The 19,780-nt window shown below is 43.5% G+C and overlaps 1 protein-coding gene across 6 annotated transcripts in view; it reads right to left on the bottom strand.

Annotated features, from left to right (window-relative positions):
• LRRC8D (leucine rich repeat containing 8 VRAC subunit D) overlaps positions 1-19,780 on the bottom strand; it is a 96,267-nt gene that overhangs the window by 51,877 nt on the left and 24,610 nt on the right. The window contains exons 1-3 of one of the 6 annotated variants that reach the window (XR_014026167.1): positions 10,551-11,229; positions 10,106-10,325; positions 8,412-8,476 (exon numbers count right to left, since the gene is read on the bottom strand). The gene's annotated coding sequence lies outside the window, so the exon portion shown is untranslated. Of the gene's footprint in view, positions 1-8,411; positions 8,477-9,605; positions 9,728-10,094; positions 10,326-10,550; positions 11,230-19,780 lie in introns of those variants that run through there. The other 5 variants (XM_081325763.1, XM_081325764.1, XM_081325765.1 and 2 more) reach the window with 5 other exon arrangements.

Genomic DNA, 19,780 nt, shown 5'->3' with positions numbered 1-19,780 from the left:
GCCACTTCCTTTGAGTTTTTTTAATGAATGGCAGACAGTAAAAAGCTTTAAAAAATTTTTTTTTAAAAATTAAAAAATAGAAGAGATAGAGATTACAGCATGCACAGGGCATGCAGAATAAAGTAAAAAAATGCCCCCGTTCTATGGGTTAAAACTTGCAAAACTAACTCTGCCCTTTTCCTTGTCTTGCGTCATATATTATGAAACTTCTTGTCATATAACTCAGGATGAAAACAATAGAGGGAAAGACAAGAAAGAAAGAAAAAACGAGCAATGAATGGGAGAGAACTTTCTACTTTTCACTAGTCTCAGTTGTCATTTTTCAAGTTTTGGGGTTTTTTTAACAAGAAGATCTGGACAAAGAAGAAAGAAAATACATTGCATAAACTGTAGAGCTATGTTTCAAATTAGAGGTTTCACAACATTATACAAGCAGAAGTCTTTAAGGCTAAGAAGCCTATTCTCCCTTCCTTTCTTCTGCATGCTCCATAATCAGGGTGTTTCCCAAATCTTCAGAATTAAGTTTTGAAGACATAGGGAAACTCCCTTGCTAATGGCAGTGATTGTACGAATAGAGGCCTTCTTAAGTCTTTTTCTCATGACAATACATCTAAACATTTATACTAGAATGTAGAGATAATCCTCAACTTACAATCACAATTAGGACCAGAATTATCACAAAGCAAGGCAGTGAAGAAAGTCATCACGTCACCATTCCCAATTTTATTACCTTTTTTTGCTATGGACATTAAATGAATCCAGCTTCCCCCACTGAATTTGCTTGATAGAAGCCAGTTGGGAAGGTCACAAATGGCAACCACGTAACCCTGCGGCTATCATAAATACATGCCTGTTGCCAGATCACAATCACGTGAACGCAGGAACACTGCAACAGTGTTACGTCCGAGGACCAGATGTATGCCATATTTTTATCCAGTGCCATCGTAACTTCACAAGGTTGGTAAATGAACGGTCATAACCTGAGGGCTACCTATATCTGTGTGCATTTAGACAAAACTGAAATTATTACTGTTTATAATGACACCGGTTTCAGTAGAAGCATTCAGAAAATCTCTTGAGTAGTTAGTAACTTCTAAAACATTGCACTGATTAGCATTCCAAACCCAAAAGATTCTACACAGCAGATGTATTTCTTTCTGAACCACTAGAATTATAACCTTTAACAATAGGGCAACTGAGATACATATCAGTGCTTTTGAAATAGTAAACAATTTCTGCTTTGTTTGAAACTCTTCTATGATCCCACTCTTAGAAAATCTGAAATTCAATAGGCTTTGTATGCTTGGATGTAAGACTATTACAGCTTTCTGAATGAATTGCAGTTCTTCATATGTGTGTGTGTGTGTGTGTGTGTGTGTGTGTGTGTGTGTGTGTGTATATGTATGTATGTATGTATGTATGTATGTATAAGGGATGCGGTGGCTCAGTGGGTTAGGACGCTGAGCTTGTCGATCAGATGGTCGGCAGTTTGGCGAGTCAAATCCCGAGTGCCGCGTAACAAAGTGAGCGCCTGTTACTCGTCCCAGCTTCTGCCAACCTAGCAGTTCGAAAGCATGTAAAAATGCAAGTAGAAAAATAGGGACCACTACGGTGGGAAGGTAACAGCGTTCCGTGCGCCTTTGCCAGCCACATGACCACGGAGACATCCTTGGACAAGCGCTGGCTCTTTGGCTTTGAAACGGAGATGAGCACCGGCCCCTAGAGTTGGAAACAACTAGCACACATGTGCGGGGGAACCTTTACCTATACCTATACCTATACCTAGATAGATAGATAGATAGATAGATAGATAGATAGATAGATAGATAGATAGTAAAGGTAAAGGTTCCCCCGCACATGCATGCTAGTCGTTTCCGACTCTAGGGGCCGGTGCTCATCTCCGTTTCAAAGCCGAAGAGCCAGCGCTTGTCCGAGGACGTCTCCGTGGTCATGTGGCCGGCATGACTAGACGCCAAAGGCGCACGTAACACTGTTACCTTCCCACCGTAGTGGTCCCTATTTTTCTACTTGCATTTTTACGTGCTTTCGAACTGCTAGGTTGGCAGAAGCTGGGACGAGTAACAGGCGCTCACTCCGTTACGCGGCACTCGGGATTCGACCCGCCAAACTGCCGACCTTCTGATCAACAAGCTCAGCGTCCTAACCCACTGAGCCACCGCGTCCCTTGCATATATATATATATATATATATATATATATATATATATATATATATATATATATATACACATACAAACACATACACAACGCACATAAGGTCAAACATTCTTCTGATACTCCTCCCCTTTAACTTTCACACACCTTATTGTAAACTGCAAGGTGTCTCACAAAAGATAGTAATTGTTTACATCATTCTTATCTTTATACACGTTATCATCTCTTCCACTCATAATTAAAAATTATCTGAAGATGAAAATGTGATAAAAATGTGCCGCAATCTGACCACACCATCAGGATCAGATTTAACCCTCTCCTAACCTTCTCCCAATGTAATTCCCTCTTTCTGCAATTCAGAAAGATCAATAAGCCACATTAGTAAGTGGCACTCTCTAATCTTTCGCCAGGGTTCACATCTAGCAATGTCTCTGCTACCTGTACAACACAGCCATTTTAATTTAACTCAAATGCTCAACTTAATCAGAATTGTTTCAGATATTACCAAACAAAAAGAGCTCAGCAGGTTTACAATCAGTTCTCTTTATAACCTGGTAGCAGTTTCTGTCGAATATGGAAGGGGTCCCAAACCCCCGGGCTACGGCCCACTACTAGGCTGTGGCCGATTTGGAACCAAGCCGCATGAGCAGTGGGCAAGTGCACACACATACACAAGCAGCTTGATTTGCACGAGCAGCGGACCGGCGCGTGTGCACATACACACGCAGCTCAACTTGCGTAAGTTGAGCTGTATGTGCAACATGCGGGTCAGCCCACCTCTCACGTGGCCCAGTTCCCCTCTCCCCCCCCGGGGGACCGCCAAGCCGCAAAGGTTGGGGACCGCTGCAATAGGAGACTTGCCTATTACCTTATCTTCAGATGTTATAGCAACAATATCAGCTAAATTCAGACATTCTCAGCAGTTTTTGAAACCACTGTACTTTTTCAGTAACACTGAAAGCTACTGCAGAAACAAACAGCTTAACAATAGGTGAATGTTACTAAAGTGGTTTGTGTTGTGCTAGGCAAACTTCCAACTAATTTACATGTTTAATGGAAAAAAATGTAATGAAAGGACAAATTAAGAATTTCTTTCCAAAAATTCCTTGTCAAGTGCAAGGAATCAGAACAACACTATGAGCTGATCAGAGAAGTTTCTTGATTGCTACTTGCATATTTACAGGAATCTCGCCAGCCTAACTGCATTCTCTAGAGAACAACCAGGTAAACCCTTTAGGGATTTAGGGAAAGTCAGGTTTCTGTCACTTCCTCTCCTTCAGGGATTTCATGCTATCCAATCTCTTAACTCCACCCACCACTTCAGAAGACTCCATCTCCATCTATTAACTCAAAACATTTCTTAAGGCAAAGTTGGTGCTAGGTCTAAGATCAGGGGTAGGCAACCTTGGCTCCTTTATGACTCATGGACTTCAACTCCCAGAATTCCTGAGCCAGCATGGCTGGCTCAGGAATTCTGGGAGTTGAAGTCCATGAGTCATAAACGAGCCAAGGTTGCCTACCCCTGGTCTAGATAATCAAGACGATTATCTAGGGCAGGGGTCCCCAATCCCCGGGCCGTGGACCAGTACTGGGCCGTGGCATGCCAGCAACTGGTCTGCACAAACAAGCAAAGCCTCATCCGTGGGATGCAGGCAGCACACAAAACCATGCACTCTCCAGTCCGTGGAAAAACCTCTCTCTACAGAACCAGTCCCTGGTGCCCAAAAGGTTGGGGACCTCTGACCTAGGGCACCAAAATTAAAAAGACTTTTAAAAACCACAATTTGGGGGAAAAAAGGCAAAAAGCAATAAATAGCACATTCCATGTGCCAGCAATCCTACTCAAGGGTTATATGTAATTTTGTGGAATTGTTGCCATAGGATAACAATGCATGTTGATGTAAATAAGATTATGGACTCTGATTCCATTCAAGAAAAGAAAAAAAAATTTCCAGGCTGAAAATTGAAAGCATAAAACTTAAAAACTTGAAGGAAAAAAAAAAACAAGAGGGCGCCTTTTCAAAATTCCAAACAAAATCAAAAGATGAACTGAACCACAGGGGGCGCCAGAATATGTCTTTGCCAAAACATCTGGAAATGGCCCTGCTTAAGGACAAATTGTATCATGCAAAATACACAATAACTATTAATATGAATAAATGCAGCCTTATATCCCTGCTTTCAATGAAAATATAATTCACTATAAATTCCGTGAACAAAATGGAAACAACACTTTTTCAAAACCTGGATAGCTGAAAAAAACCCAAACAAAACTAAGAAAAGATGTTGGAAGCATTTACCTACTTTTCCTCTTTTGCAATTCACAGTAACCTCCCCCCTCCACACACGCAGAAGATTTAAATATATTTATGCAACTGTCTTTTTAAATGTAAACTTTTATAATTTAAAATGCTTTAAGGGTAAGATTATATGCATGCAGATAATGCTTTAAATGTAAAATCGTCTGCCTGTCTGTCTGTCCATCTGCCTAACTATCCCCAATATCTAAAATGTTCAACCTGGCAATTTACATGGGCTTCATTCAGGATTATCATAGTTCTCTCTGACCCAAGACCTCATTAAAAAGCTAGATCAAGATATAAACCCAGGTAGTCCTCGACTTACAGTTCATTTAGTGACCATTCTGTCAAGCACCAGGGAAATCAGAAGATCCAGGCAGCTCAAATGAGTACAAAGATTTATTGCAAGCTTAAGCTCTCTACAAGAATCTGAACTACTAACAGTCAAGAAAAATTGGGGAAATGCAAGAGTTAAGAAAGGAATTCAAGGTGGGCTGCGCTCAGATCTTTTGTGGGAGTGCAGGGACTCATGTCTAATGACGCATTTGACCCTCCCTCAGGTTCAGCCTGGTCATCTCCTACACCAGACATGTGAAACACAAGGCCCGGGGGCCGGATGCGGCCCGCGAAGTGGTTTCATGTGGCCCGCGAAGCCATCCTGGAAACAGTGAGGGAACAGCCCCCACTGCCTTGGCCCCGGCCCAGAGACCCTCCTTCCGCCAGAGACCCTCAGATCTGTCCCACTCCTGCCCAGGCCCCCATAGGCACCCTTGATGCGAACGATGTAGAGCTGGCCACGCTCACCCAGTAGGCCATACACACTCTAGCCACGCCCACTCAGTAGGCCACACCCACCCTGGCCATACCCACCCGGCCCCCTGAGGGCAACCGCAATGCTGATGCGGCCCTCAATGAAATTGAGTTTGACACCCCTGTCCTACACATTCAAAATTACAACGGCACTGGAAAAAGTGACTTATGACCATTTTACACACTTACAACCATTGCAGCATCCCCACAGTCATGTGATCAAAATTTGGACGCTTGGTAACTGACTCATATTTATGACAATGGCAATGTCCCAAGGTCATGTAATCATCTTTTGTGACCCTCTGACAAGCAAAGTCAATGGGAACGCCAGATTCACTTAACAGCCATGTTACTAAGTTAACAACTGCAGTGCTCCACTTAACAACTGTGACGAGAAAAGTCGTAAAATGGGGCAAAATTCATTTAACAACCATCTCGCTTAGCAATGGAAATTTTGGGCTCAATTGTGGTCCCTAACCCTAACCCTGTAATAAAAGTAGTCGGAAATCCTCACATCAGCCATTGAATTGGAAGAGATTTTTAACATGGCCTGTTCCCCAGGGCTGGATAACAAATACGTCTTAAAACAGAATGTCTATTCAAAGTATTGTATTAAATTTGTACAAGTCTATTCCTGCATGAAAAATATTTTTAAAACATACAAGTAGTGATGCACCTCTAACTACAGTAAAGAAGTTAAAAAAAATCAATCAATAGGGCTAGGAAAAAAAGTATTTTCCAATATCTACCTTTTTTATAAGATCAAATAAATAACCATGAAAGAGAGAATACATGATCATTGAAGGTCAAAAGTACAGGTAGTCCCCAAACTATGATCACAATTGGGCCCAAATTTTATGTCGTTAAGTGAAACATTTGTTAAGTCAGTTTTGCTCCATTTTATGACCTTTCTTGCTACATTTGTTAAGTGAAGCACTGCAGTTGTTAATAACACGCCTGTTAAGTGAATCTGGCCTCCCTATTGACTTTGCTTGTCAGAAGGTCGCAAAAGAGGATCACATGACACCAGGACAAAAATATGAACAAGTTACCAAGCACCCAAATTTTGATCATGTGACCGTGGGGATGCTGCAAAAGTTGTGTGAAAAATAGTCATAAGTCACTTTTTCCGGTGCCGTTGTAACTTTGAACAGTCACTAAATGAAATGTTGTAAGTCAAGGACTGCCCGTATATACTTTCCTTAAAAATTAAGTCATATCCAGATCATCATGCCAACAGCTTTAGATCTCCATTAACTTAGTCCATTATCTTAAGACTTCTTCTGAAATCATTAAGAATGTTTATGTGGAGAACACCAAGTTTGCCAAACCATTTGATATTGACTTGGTTGATAAATATTTCAAGGAGGGCGATTCTACTTTACCTCTTCTTTTCTTGGCAAACTACATAAGCAGTATTCTGATAAAATATCAGAAATAAATGGCATAAAGTTTTATCTAAGATCTATCATCAGAGGCAATATAGGTTCATGCATTACATTATGCCATGCTTTCTTTCAGGCATGACTTGTAGAACTAGTTATAATGGCTTAATTCATGTGTAAATTATAGTTAATGTACTTCAAGGGCTGGCTTCACATCTGAAACAAGCCACATGAGCTCAGGATGGTCCATGAACATAACTACTGTCCAATCTTTGTTGGACGCCGGAGAGTGGAAGAATCATCCCTAAGGGTTCAAGAGTTAAGTTCAAAGAACTATGCTTACGCATAATAATATAACATTCTGTAACTGAGACTGAACATGAAGGGGGTAATTATATTTTTTAGGACTTTCTGGTAACATGCAAGTTATTTTGTTAGTCTGATACGCCTTGAAAAGAGCAGGAAGAATGTACATTTTGCCAGACAGGTTGGATAACTATACCCTACTCTACTGTCTAAAACTATGATGGGTATACCAAGATAAGCCTGAGGAATCACTGAGAGCTAGATTTTAAAAGGTAAAGGTTCCCCCGCACGTGTGTGCTAGTCGTTTCTGACTCTAGGGGCCGGTGCTCATCTCCGTTTCAAAGCCAAAGAGCCAGCGCTTGTCTGAGGACGTCTCCGTGGTCATGTGGCCAGCATGACTAGACGCCAAAGGCGCACAGAACGCTGTTACCTTCCCACCATAGTGGTCCCTATTTTTCTACTTGCATTTTTATGTACTTTCGAACTGCTAGGTTGGCAGAAGCTGGGACGAGTAACAGGCACTCACTCTGTTACGCGGCACTCAGGAGTTGATCCGCCAAACTGCCGACCTTCTGATCGACAAGTTCAGTGTCCTAACCCACTGAGCCACCGCGTCCCTTTAGCTCTGCAGAATTTTCCAAGGATATTCTAATCAACAGCTTGAAAGCAAAGGGGATCCAAAATGTCTTCATTGCCATATTTCTTTACAACCAAATTCTCCAGGAATTTTCCAATCTCAATACCGGTAAGGGCATTAAACATTTTCTTGAGAGTAAATATGAAGGAAAAAGGAATGCATCACCTTCTTCTAGCCTTCCTGGAGAGAGGATAAAGCCAAATATTATCATGCAAAAAAAAAGAAAAGAGTGAAGGCATAGAAGAGACAGTTCAAAGAGGATAAATATAAAAAGTCTGAAAAAATGAAATTATTACAGAGGCCCAAGTAAAACTTTTTTTAAAAAAAATTCTTGGGTTCTATCAAACTGAAATAGGACAGAACTTTTTCCAAGAAAGAGAAAAGGACTTATTTTGGTTATTCCTTCTGACAGGAATGGTCTCCTATCCCTTGAACAAGATGCATACTTTCAGGGAACGGATTTGCTATCAAAGTATCTAGTTTGGTCTTTGGGAAAAAGAGTTGGTATGCAATTTAGGCCTCAGATATCCAAGGATGGGATAACTATTCATAAATACTATTATCCAACTCACTCTTACTACTTAAAAGAGTAGTAAGCCTTGGTATCATCTTCATTTAACCTGTGACAAATCTAACCAACAGTTTCGTTTTTAGACACTGCAAATTTAAAACAAGTCTTGACCATTTTCGACACTGCAAGGACCAGTGGAATACACATTCCTGAACCAGAGAATGTCAAACATCTGCTTTTATCTTCCAGAAAGGATTGGGATATAGAGGATAAGCAAATTGAACTCACTTTCAGAAGTACTGAGTATCTCGTGACTGCAGCCTAAATCAGAAAAATTCCAGCTCAAAGCTAATCTGGAGACGAGATTATAACATTAGTATTTTATTAACAGAGCAAAAAGAACAAGAAAAAAAGAAAACATTCACTTGGACCAAGTTTTGTGCACGTACTATTGGCTTGCTAGGTTGACTTATTTATTAAATAAAACTGACACGCTGAATGCTGCACAATTATTAATAAAGTCACAAGAATTTCCAGAGAAAAGAGTAAGAGTTCCATGTTAAACCCGATCCTTCAATTAAAAATATTTAACCTGTATTATGACTGCTTATCAATACATCTACAACTCTCAAAACAAAAGCTCTGGTTGCAAAGCTATACTGTTACATGGGTTAAGCGAGAAGAGAGTAGACAGAAAGTCAGGTTGTCACCCTTCTCCATTTATATTTCAGTGGAAAAATGGGACGGCTTTTCCCCCCCCCCATCCAGGCCTTGATTTATTTTATAGATAGATAGATAGATAGATAGATAGATAGATAGATAGATATAGAGATAGAGATATATAGATATATAGATAGATATATAGATATAGATATAGATATTTGTATCAGCCAAGTACTCCTTGCTCTGCCAGGCTATAAAACAGCTTGCAAAAAAGGGCACATAAACAGCGCTCGCATCAATCATGGCAGAGGCTTCTCAGCTACCACAAAAAAATAAATAAAAAATTGGTCATTCCTTACTGTAAGCAGTGGCTATGAAACAAGGCTTTTTTTACCCGAGGAAAGGGGGTGTATTTTGTACCCTGCACACTGCCCCCTTCAGTGCCAAAGGAAGTGATTGATACATCTTTTGTTCCAAGCCACCGGCGCATCACACATGTCACCGGAGCTTCCCCTCCTGATAGGGCAGGATGCACGCAGGGCAGACCCAGCTCTCCCGACCCTTCTGGCTGAGCCAAAAGAACTTTACGCCGGAAACCTTCGTTCTCCTCCTTTCAATGCACCGAAGGCTTCAGCCAAACACCCTCGCCCGGCCGGATTGCCTTTTCCTTCCACAGACCCAAGGCTGAACTTACTGCCGGGAGAGAGAAGATGTGACAAAAGGCGACGGCGGGCCCTTTCCCCCCCCCTCTTTTCTTTTCTTCCCCCCCCCTTTTCTTTTTAATAATAATAATAAAAAAAGAGAGAGAGCAGAGCCAACCTCAGCCCCAGTTGCGCCTGCTCTCCTCGAAAAGCGCTCTCCCAGTCCGGCGTCAATTCAATTCCCCTCCTCCGGCGCCTCCCGGCTAGAGCCGGTTTTGCTCTGATGCTACTTTTCGGTCTGCTGGGCGAGCGGCGGCGGCGGCGGCGGCTCCTCCACCATTGTCTGCCCAGACTCCCCGGATCGCGATACAGGCGCTCAGGTGGCGGCCGGCCGGGGGGGGAAACAAAGAGCCACCGGCCCTCGCAGGCTGGAATAAGCCGGTCCCGGAAAAGCTCCGCTCCCCGGGAAGCCCCAACCGGGGAAAACAACGTGCCTTTTACCCCCGCCCTTCGCCTCTTCCCCCTCCCCTCCCTCCCTCCAAACCAAACTTGTCAACTGCGCATTTGCACCGAGCAACAGCAGCAGCAGCAGCAAGCAGCAAGCAGCAGCGCCGAGCCTGGCGTTGAGCAAGCAGGCAGCGGGGGGGGGGGGCAGGCGGACACGCACCGTAAACGTACGTACGGGTGCAGACTGCTCGCTCCTCAGTTGGACACGTCGGTACCTGACCGAGCCGCGCTCTTCTCTCTCTGCCGCCTTCCTTCCTTCCTTCCTTCCTTCCTAGCGGGGCTGAAAGCTGCGGCTTCCTGGAGGATCGGGGAGGGGGGGAAGCTGGAGAAGGCGGCGACCCCGAGAGTCACTCAGTCATTTTGCTCAGCCCTGCAGAGACGCGAGGGTCTCCTAGAAGACAAGGGGGGGGGAGAAAAACAAAAAGCAGGGTGGGCTGTCAGGCTTGTCCTCGGCAGCTGCTACCCGGACCTCCATTTTCTCCCTCGAGGTTGCCCCGAGGAACCCGAAGCGGAGCTCTTTTTCCCCCTCTACCCCCTTCCCGGCAAAAAAAAAACCTGCCCGTCCCGGCTGCCCCCACCCCACCACGCGGGATCCTTGCTTGATGCTCCCTCTCACCGGGATCCAGCGCCGAGTTTTGAGATGGGCACCCGTGAATCGCTTGCAAAGTTTTTTTGTTTTTTTTTCTTCCTCGCCTGGCGCCGCCGCTGCTTCGCTCTCCGCCGTTGGCTCGCCAAAGCCCAAGCGGATTCACACCGGCACCTTGCTAGCTGCTATGAGGCGGGAACTAGGATCCCTCGACGTATTACAGCGAAGGGCTGTTTTTCAACCGGCTCCCCGTTTTGCATAAAACGCGAGAGCCGGACTGTGCGCCGAAGTATCTATCGGCTTGCATAATTTTATTTTCCTTTTATTTTTTTTAAGGAGAAAAAAAAATAAATTCACCGTTCCCCGGGCCCGCCTGCTTGAGCAAAAGGTGGTGAAACTTCATGCTCCACTCAGTTGCCCTCCGCGCGCGAGTTAGAGCGGGCCTCACTCCCTATATTTCATCCCACTTTAACAACAGCGTTTTCTCTCTGGCTTATGTCGAGGCCAAAAACTTCATAGGTGGTTGTTTTTAACGAAGACTTTCGAGTGTTGCCCTGCTAGACAACTCTCCGCCCTGGCCACGGATCTGAAGGTGGCTTGGCGCGGGTTCAAAACGGGTTTAGCCTAAGCGGCCACGTTAATCACAGCACGCCGAGTTAAAATGGAAGGTGAAATAAGTGCTATTATATTATGTCTACGTTGTGATCGTTTCCCTCTCCCTGCCATCTACGGCTTATCTCACAACAGTTGTCTGCTATTCAACCACCTCTCAAGGTTATCCATTCCTCCAGTATTGTGGACAAGATAAGGCTATGGGCAGGAAGTTTTACTGATATACAGGGGAACAGCGCGAAGTAACCACACTTCCTGTTTGTTGGGTGCAACTTGGGAGTTCTGTTTTCTTCTGGACTACATGACAGAAAAGTCTACCTGAATACTTGGGAATGTGCCTGCGCTGGTGCCATGCAAGCAACCGGAGCCGAATTGTCCACTGGTTAGGAATATCTTATTCTAGCATCCGTCCCTTTTTGGCACCCAATCCTTCCCAAATAACAAGACTGCAAAATTGGAAGCCAGACAATGTGGTTTAGCCCTTTCAGTGCTGGATTAAATAAGGAAGACCCAGATTTTAGTCTGCCCTCTAATACAGGGCTTTTTAACCGGTGGTACACATACCACCAGTGGTACTTTGGCAACCATCCTAGAAGTGGTAGCGGGGGAGGGGGGGGAAAGGAATGAGCTGAAGCGGTAATAGCATCGCACAAGCCTGAGGGAGACACAGCTGGAGCTGCAGGGGCTCAGCAGAAGCCTCAGGATCAGCTCCCGGCTCCAGCTGATTGATGCTTCTGGGAGCTGGAGGTGCCCTGAAGTGAAGAGGAGGAGGAGGAGGGGAGAGGAGAGGATATAAAAGATTGTTTTAGTAGGAAAGGGCCAGCGAGGGGCTGCACCCACCCCACAGGCAAGTGAAGAGGAGGCAGAGCACCTGGCGTCCCTGATGACCATCCCTGGTGACCACTGAGACAGAAAAAAGGTAAGAGAAGTGCTTCCCTTTCCCCCAGGATGCCAGCGCTCGCCGCCTTCTCTGTGCACCCCCAGGGGGCAAGGGCAGAGATGGCCGATGGGGGGGCTCACTGGCTCCAGGGCGGCCCCGTGGATCTAAGCCTGAGCGTGTTCAGCTTTGATGGCCCCCGCCAGTAGATCAGCGCCATGCCTGCTCACTGACCTAGCCTCGCAGCCACCAGGCTTCCCTTTCACCAGGACCACCCCTGCCTGCGTGGCATAGCGACGGCCAGCGGCAGCATGGCCAGCGGCAGCGCTATCAATCTCCCCCCCACACTGTTGTCATCCCTTCCTGAGCGCGGAGGAAGGAAAGAGAAGCAGGGAAGGAAGGGAAGGAGGGAGAGAGATTATGAGAGGGAGGGAGGGTCTGAGGGAAGCCCTGCTTTAGCACTTGGTCACGACCAGCCCTGCTGCCCTTTTGCCATCCCCTTGTCCTCTCCTCCTGACTCTCCTGGTGGTCTCCCATCCTATTGCTGAGGATGCTTTGGTTACAAAGCTGAGTCTCCTCGCATGGAGAGGGAGTGGGCCTCCCTCTGACCCACACATTTTGCCCTCCCACACACACCATGAGCAACCTGGCCAAGGAGAGTGAGCCAAGCAGCAGCAGCCTCGCAGAGAAGGTAAGCCCAGCCGGACACCCCCTTGGGGAAGGCTGGGCTGACCTGGGCGTTTGCCCTCCACTGCCCAGGATTCTGGGCAGCCTGCACCACCGAGGGTCCTCCGTGTGGCCTGAGAGCAAAGGAACCGCCACCACCAAAAAAATTAAAACCGGTATTTATTTTTTTTTACAGTTTGTAACATTTTATTAGATCATGGAATAAAATACAAAAATACAAAAGCAAATATTAGGACACAGCGGGGAGGAAGAAGGGGAAAAAAGTGAGGGGGAGAAGGGAAAAAGAAAAGACATTGACTTCCAACTTCCTCTGTTGCAGTAGAATGAAGCATTAACATCGAACCTCAACTTTTTACATTTCCATAATAGTATAAATTAACCATTTCTGTAACAACAAATGAATCTAACCAGTAAAACCCAAAAATCCCCCCCTTTTTTGACACCTTGCTAAGTCCTAAAAGTGGTACAATCTGTGAAAAGGTTGAAAAGCCCTGCTCTAATACACACTAGTCCAGAGGTCCCCAACCTTTTGGGCACCAGGGACCGGTTCTGTGGAGAGAGGTTCTTCCACGGACCGGAGGGTGCATGGTTTTGTGTGCTGCCTGCATCCCGTGGATGGGGCTTTGCTTATTTGTGTGGCCTGGTTGCTGGCATGCTGCGGCCCATTACCAACCCACGGCCCGGGGACCTCTGCGCTAGTCTACTCCCTCTATTCTAGGGGGTGTCTTTGTCCAACTTACTCTCGTGCAGCTGAATCCTGCAGGGTTGTTGTTATGGAGAAGAGTAGAAGAGAGCACTCTGTATCTTGAACTCATCTACAAAAGGCACAATATAATTGTCTTTGTTTTGGGAGATACCTGGACAAGCCCCTGCAGTTTCCTTGGCAAGATTTGACAGTGCCTCCTTCATGGATCAGAGAGAATAATTGGCCTAAGGTCACCCAGTTGTGCCTAAGGCACAACTAGAACTCACAGTCTCCCAGTTTCTAGTCTGGTGGACTACTGACATGGTAGGCTAAATGTAATAGTCTCCACATAAGTACTTGCGCTATACTATACTGAACTGCGCTACATGTAGCCTTCAACTTACAACTCTTATTGAGCTTGGAATTACAGAAGTAAGTTGTTCCAGTCCCTAAGCAGGTCACCAGGTAACTGCACCCGACTTTATTCTATTTTGCAGCAATTGTTAAGCAAATCCACTGTCGGCAACCAGAAGCACTGGTTTCCAGCAAAAAAAGTATCATAAATTGCAGTCACATGACCATAGGACCCTGCAAACAGTAAAAGTGACGATTGCCGAGCACCTCAAATACAGTCACATGACCTGGGGGATGTTGGAATTTTGAATATGGGTCATAAGTAGCCCTGGAGAGGTCCATCATATCTTTGAATGGTCAATAGGTGACCCATTGTAAGTTATTTTTATTTTTTTATTTTTATTTTAATTCCATTTATATCCCGCCCTTCTCCAAAGACCCAGGGCGGCTTACAAGCTTAGCAGTAGTTGAGGGCTATCTGTACATCCTACAGAAAATGCCTTCATAAGATTTTGTAGATTTGCCATATTCTTGAAACATCTAAAACAGAGTTCCCCAATCTTTCAAGGTTGGTGGCCCAGAGCGGGAGGGGGGGTGAGGGATGGTTGTGTGTGTGGGGGGGTGAATGCATGTGTGCACATGTGCATGCACACATAGAGACACACATGGCTCATGTGAGTGGAAATGAGCGCTCACGCTACTGGGGCTGCAAATGCCTGCAATGCTTGCATAAGTGGGGCTGTCCACATGCATAAACACGTGCACCAGCCAGCCTCTAACGCAGCCCACAGGTTGGGGACCTCTGATCTAAAATGTTCCTAGATGTACGCAATGTGCAATTATTCTTTTAATCCACGTTGATGTGCTTCTGAATCAGAAGCCAGACTCACCTTTTTAAATGTAGATATTTATCACCTTTTGAACATTCCCTTTCTTCTTTATTAAATACAATTTTAAAAGCAGCAGGATTTCTCACTAATAATGGATGGTGCATAATGAATAGATAGCTCAAGACCAATTAAGTGGTACAAACATTCAGGAAATTAATTTAGTATTTTTTAAAAAACATCTCACTACTGCTGTGTCTATGGCCCAGTTCTTAAAGTATCTTTGCATCATAAAAAAATTCTGGATACAATCCTACTCAACCTCTAGGAGAGCAAAGTCCATAATCTGGCACCTAAATGAACTAGAATATATCAAGAGAGCAAGAAACAGGAAGTTTAACTAGTTTAAACCTGCTCGGTTCAAGCTTGCATGGCTATTATCTAGGACTAGTAAAAGAAAGCCTGTTCAACTGAAGACTCCTTTAACATCCACCATTCTGCTTGCTAGACTTTCTGCTCCACACTATTCTAACAAGCAAAATCTTACTTTTCTTGAGAGAAGAGCAGCTGTTTCTACACAATCATAAATCTCAGAACAGAAGGCCTTGAGTTCTAGACACGATTGCTGTGCATTCATCAGGGTTCAACCCCACTTTCTTCTTGCACAATGTTACTGCATCTCGCGTTATCTACAAGAAAACAACCAAATGCAGAGTACCAAGGACTCCACAGTTCAACCCTGAGCTAAAAATATTCTGTTGGGATTTGCACCTGCTACCCATTCTCCAAGAAGGAAGAGTATGGTAAATAAACCTTGCAGTTGTAACAACTACACAGTTGTATCTGGTAATGTGGAAAATGGATATTTGTACTTTTGGTGTGTAGGCTACAAAAAAACCTCATTGCTTCATTCTATGAGAATGAACTTGGGGGTGGGGGGAAGATGCAGAATGACAAAACTGTGTTTGCTGTAAATCCTACCTTTTTGTCTGTGCATGAGAGACACAGCATATCTATCTCCGAAAGACAGACTTATGGGATAATAATTATTTTGATGAAAGCAGGAAACTCCTATAGTGTTTCCATGCTCATGCCCTCAAAACTGGCTTTGAGCATTCATGAGCCTTTCTTTTCTCACAATTTTTGTTATTCTCTCCTGCCTGCCACTACTGCTTCGAGACCATAAATTTTTATTGAAAACTGCAAATACATATATTCTGGGACTCCATAATTACAGGTAGTCCTTGGGACTGCGATATTTTTGTTGCTAAGTGAAACATTTGTTAAGTGAAGTTTGCCCTATTTACGACCTTTCTTGTCACAGTTGTTAAGTGAATCACTGCAGTTATTAAGTAACATCCTTGTTAACTGAATCTAGCTTCCCCATTGGTTTTGATTGTCAGAGGGTCACAAAAAGTGATCACATGACTCGTGAGACATTGTAGCCATCATAAATATCAGTCAGTTGCCAAGTGTCCAAATTTTGATCACGGGGATCCTGCAACAGTTGTGTATAAAATGGTTATACGTCACTTTTTTCAGTGACATTGTAACTTTGAACGGTCACTTAAAGGAACTGCTGAAAGTTGAGGACTACCTGTATAACATTTCATAATATAATAAATATACTATTTCAAATAAACGTTTGTAAAACAGGGACAACCTACCTAAACCCATGGATTGTAAGGTAAACTTCTAGGCCTGTTTTTGTGGACTCCTAATTTGCACTTTCAAAATTAAACGGCAAAATTATTCTTTTTAAAACTTAAGGGATGAAATAATTTTTCTCAAGACCCCAAAATATCAGGTCCATCCTCTCCAGTGACCCATTTCTTTTTCCCCTGCAGCCATTAGGTAAAGGTAAAGGTTCCCCCGCACATGCGTGCTAGTTGTTTCCGACTCTAGGGGCCGGTGCTCATCTCCGTTTCAAAGCCGAAGAGCCAGCGCTTGTCCGAGGACGTCTCTGTGGTCATGTGGCCGGCATGACTGGATGCCAAAGGCGCACGGAAGGCTGTTACCTTCCCACCGTAGTGGTCCCTATTTTTCTACTTGCATTTTTACGTGCTTTCGAACTGCTAGGTTGGCAGAAGCTGGGATGAGTAACAGGCGCTCACTCTGTTACGCGGCACTCGGGATTCGACCTGCCAAACTGCCGACCTTCTGATCGACAAGCTCAGCGTCCTAACCCACTGAGCCACCATTAAGAGGCTATAAAAACCATTGCCCATTCCAGACCTGCCATATCCAGACCTTACTATGTCAAACTGCAGGTGAATTTAGCACAGCCTCATATTAAGATACACCTGTACATGGAATATTAGACGCTAGGAAGAACAGAATGCTTGTCTCTTAGGTCAGGTTAAGGAATTTGTTTTCTTCATGTTGCTAAACTACACTCTGTTTATTCCAGCGATTCTCAACCTGTGACCTGCGGGATCCTGGGGGGGGGCATGATGTCATCACAGGGGATCTGCATAGACTTTAAGAAATGTTATGACTTAAATTTTAAGCCTTGGGGCTCCGTGACCACAAAAGGTATTTAAAGAGGGTCCCTCGTGAAGAAAAGATTCAGATCACTGGTATGTATCACTGGTGTTCTGGTGGAGATTGTTCCGCAACACGTACAGCATCACAATTCCATATACTTCTCTAAGGAGAGGGCATCAAATAGGTTCCATTCCTGCAGCTTGAGATATATGGACTACCTATGAATTTGCAGTAGAACTGGGATTCTATGGAGAAAAATTTTCCTGATACTTGACAATGGGGATTCTATAATTGATCATTAATTGATGCATTCCTCGCCCACCCACCCCCAAAAAACCCTGTGGTATTCTTTGAAGAGGTATCCTTTGTTCATCCTTTCAGCAAAGAGACTTAAGATTTGTGTGCTGCTTACCTAATATTCCCCTCCTCCATTCACAGGTTTATTTGTTGAATGAGAGTGAATCTTTCAGAATTCATACTTATGTAATCATCAGATAGGAAGCAGATCCACCCTTATGTAATGGCTATGTTCATATTGACTTGCTGAGGTTATTAGTGTGCTTTCTGGCGCTTTGCAATATCAGCAATTACGTGGCTTTATTCCATAGTTAACAGGACTTCACGGAACATCCTTACAAGTTCTTCAGATTGTAAGGGATTTTTTTTCTTCAAATCATTGCACAAGATTCTTACTGAACGTTTTCTATTAACTCACGAGTGACGAAATAAAATTTTTAAATAAGTCAAAAGAGCTGCAACGTAGTTTACTACTCTCACAAAAAAAGAAAGAAATTAAGCTGACCACTAAAGAGAAAGCATTGTACAGCAATTATTTCTTTTGCTGTTTGATTTTCTTTGTTCAAGAAGGATTAGCTAGTGAAAACACACAGAAGTTAGCTTTATAGAACACATCCAGCACCAACTTTTCTAGCTAACAAATGTTATTAAAAAGCATACCATACCAACTCTGGAGCTGATGAAACGAGCTGCAATTCAAAAATGCTATGCATTTTAATACAGGTAGTCCTTGACTTACAACCACAATTGAGTCAAAATTTCTGTTGCTAAGCAAGACAGTTGTTAAGTAAGTTTTGTCCCATTTTACTACCTTTCTTGCCACAGTTGTTAAATGAATCATTGTAGTTATTAGGTTAGTAACACAGCTAAGTGAATCTGGCTTCCCCGTTGATTTTGATTGTCAGAAGGTCACAAAAGGGGATCACATAATCCCGGGACACTGCAACTGTCATAAGTATCTGCCAGTTGACAAGTGTCAAATTTTTATCACATGACCACTGGGATGCTGCAACAGCTGTTAAGTGTGAAAAACAGTCATAAGTCACTTTCTTCAGTGCCGTTATAATTTTGATTTAGTCACTAAATGAACTGATATAAATCAAGGACTATTGTAAAAGGAGTTAGTTGGAAAAAGTGCTACCTGATTTTTGGCTACTAAATCAGGTACAGATTTGCATACTTGTATAGAGACTAACAAGTTTTCCTCCTATAACAACAACGACAAAAAAGATAACATCTGATTTCATGTAAATATTATTTAAAGTAAATAATACTTTCATGTAAAGTATTATCTATCCACTCATTCTCTACGTCAAATGATCCAAATGAAGTTTTGCGTGCTCTCCTGCCACTTGTGCAGCCCGGTTCCCAATGGGCCACGGTCCAGGGGATGGGGACCCCTGCTCTCCATTACTAATTTCCAACATCAAGAAGAAAAACATTAGATACATGCATGGTAGGTTTCACTTCTTCAATAATATTTTTTCCATTTTTAAAAGAGAAACGGACAAGCATCCATCACAGTTTGGCACACACCCCTTTCTGCAGATGCAGTGATGGCTTTGCTTGCTGTCATTGCTGTCACTGAACAGGACATCAGACCCATTCTAGAGACTTAGTCAGGTCTAGCTATTGTTCCACTGTTTTTATCATCTTTACCTTCAACTGATTAAGAGAGCCCTGTAAACCAGTGGTAATTATTATACAATAAGGTGGCTAAATTGCTACGTATCTCTTTCAAGAGTGATTCTAGAAAAACAGAAGGGCTGTGTATTCATGAAACTCAAAGAACTCGTTTGGAACTCCTAAGTATCTTCAGATGCAATCTGAGAGACTCTCCATGCAAAATACATAAAAGCAGCAGCTTATGTAAACAATTCAGGTTCATGCTGTTCAAAGGCTTTACTGCAGTTCTTCCCATTAGATAGTCATGGGCCAATATTATTTGAGGGTCAACCAATTTGGGGACAAAAGACTTTGGGTTGCACAGCACAGCAGGATGAAGAAAGCCCAGGAGATTCATGTTTAAGAGCCACCTATGGAACAATAGTTCTGTGGAGTGAAATGTTTGTGTATAGAGATTTATACCAATCAGGTGGTTTTCAGAATACCAGCACTTTTTTTAGCAGGCAGGTAACAGAGAAGGTTGGTGCAATTTCATACAATGACACTTTTTTAAATCAATATATGCAATGAATTTCTGGATTAGACTGAGGTAATTACCATGGTTAGCAATTAAAAAGGGTTGACTGCCTTAGGAGACAATCTTTATTTGAAACTGGATAGAGAAGAGTACACCCTTGCCAGTTTGCTAACTGATCTGTGTGTTTTTGTATCGTATTACCTTTCTGGGCTGCTTAACTGGTTTGGGACTTGGAAACAACTGCTTTATTATTCTATACAGTTTGTGTGAGGTTGGAGCAGACGTCTATGT

The sequence above is a fragment of the Vipera berus genome, assembly GCF_964194415.1.
Source record: "Vipera berus genome assembly, chromosome: 3".
NCBI lineage: Eukaryota > Metazoa > Chordata > Lepidosauria > Squamata > Viperidae > Vipera > Vipera berus.
The sequence above is the reverse complement of the archived record's forward strand: the minus strand, read 5'-3'. Positions and strand labels throughout refer to the sequence as shown.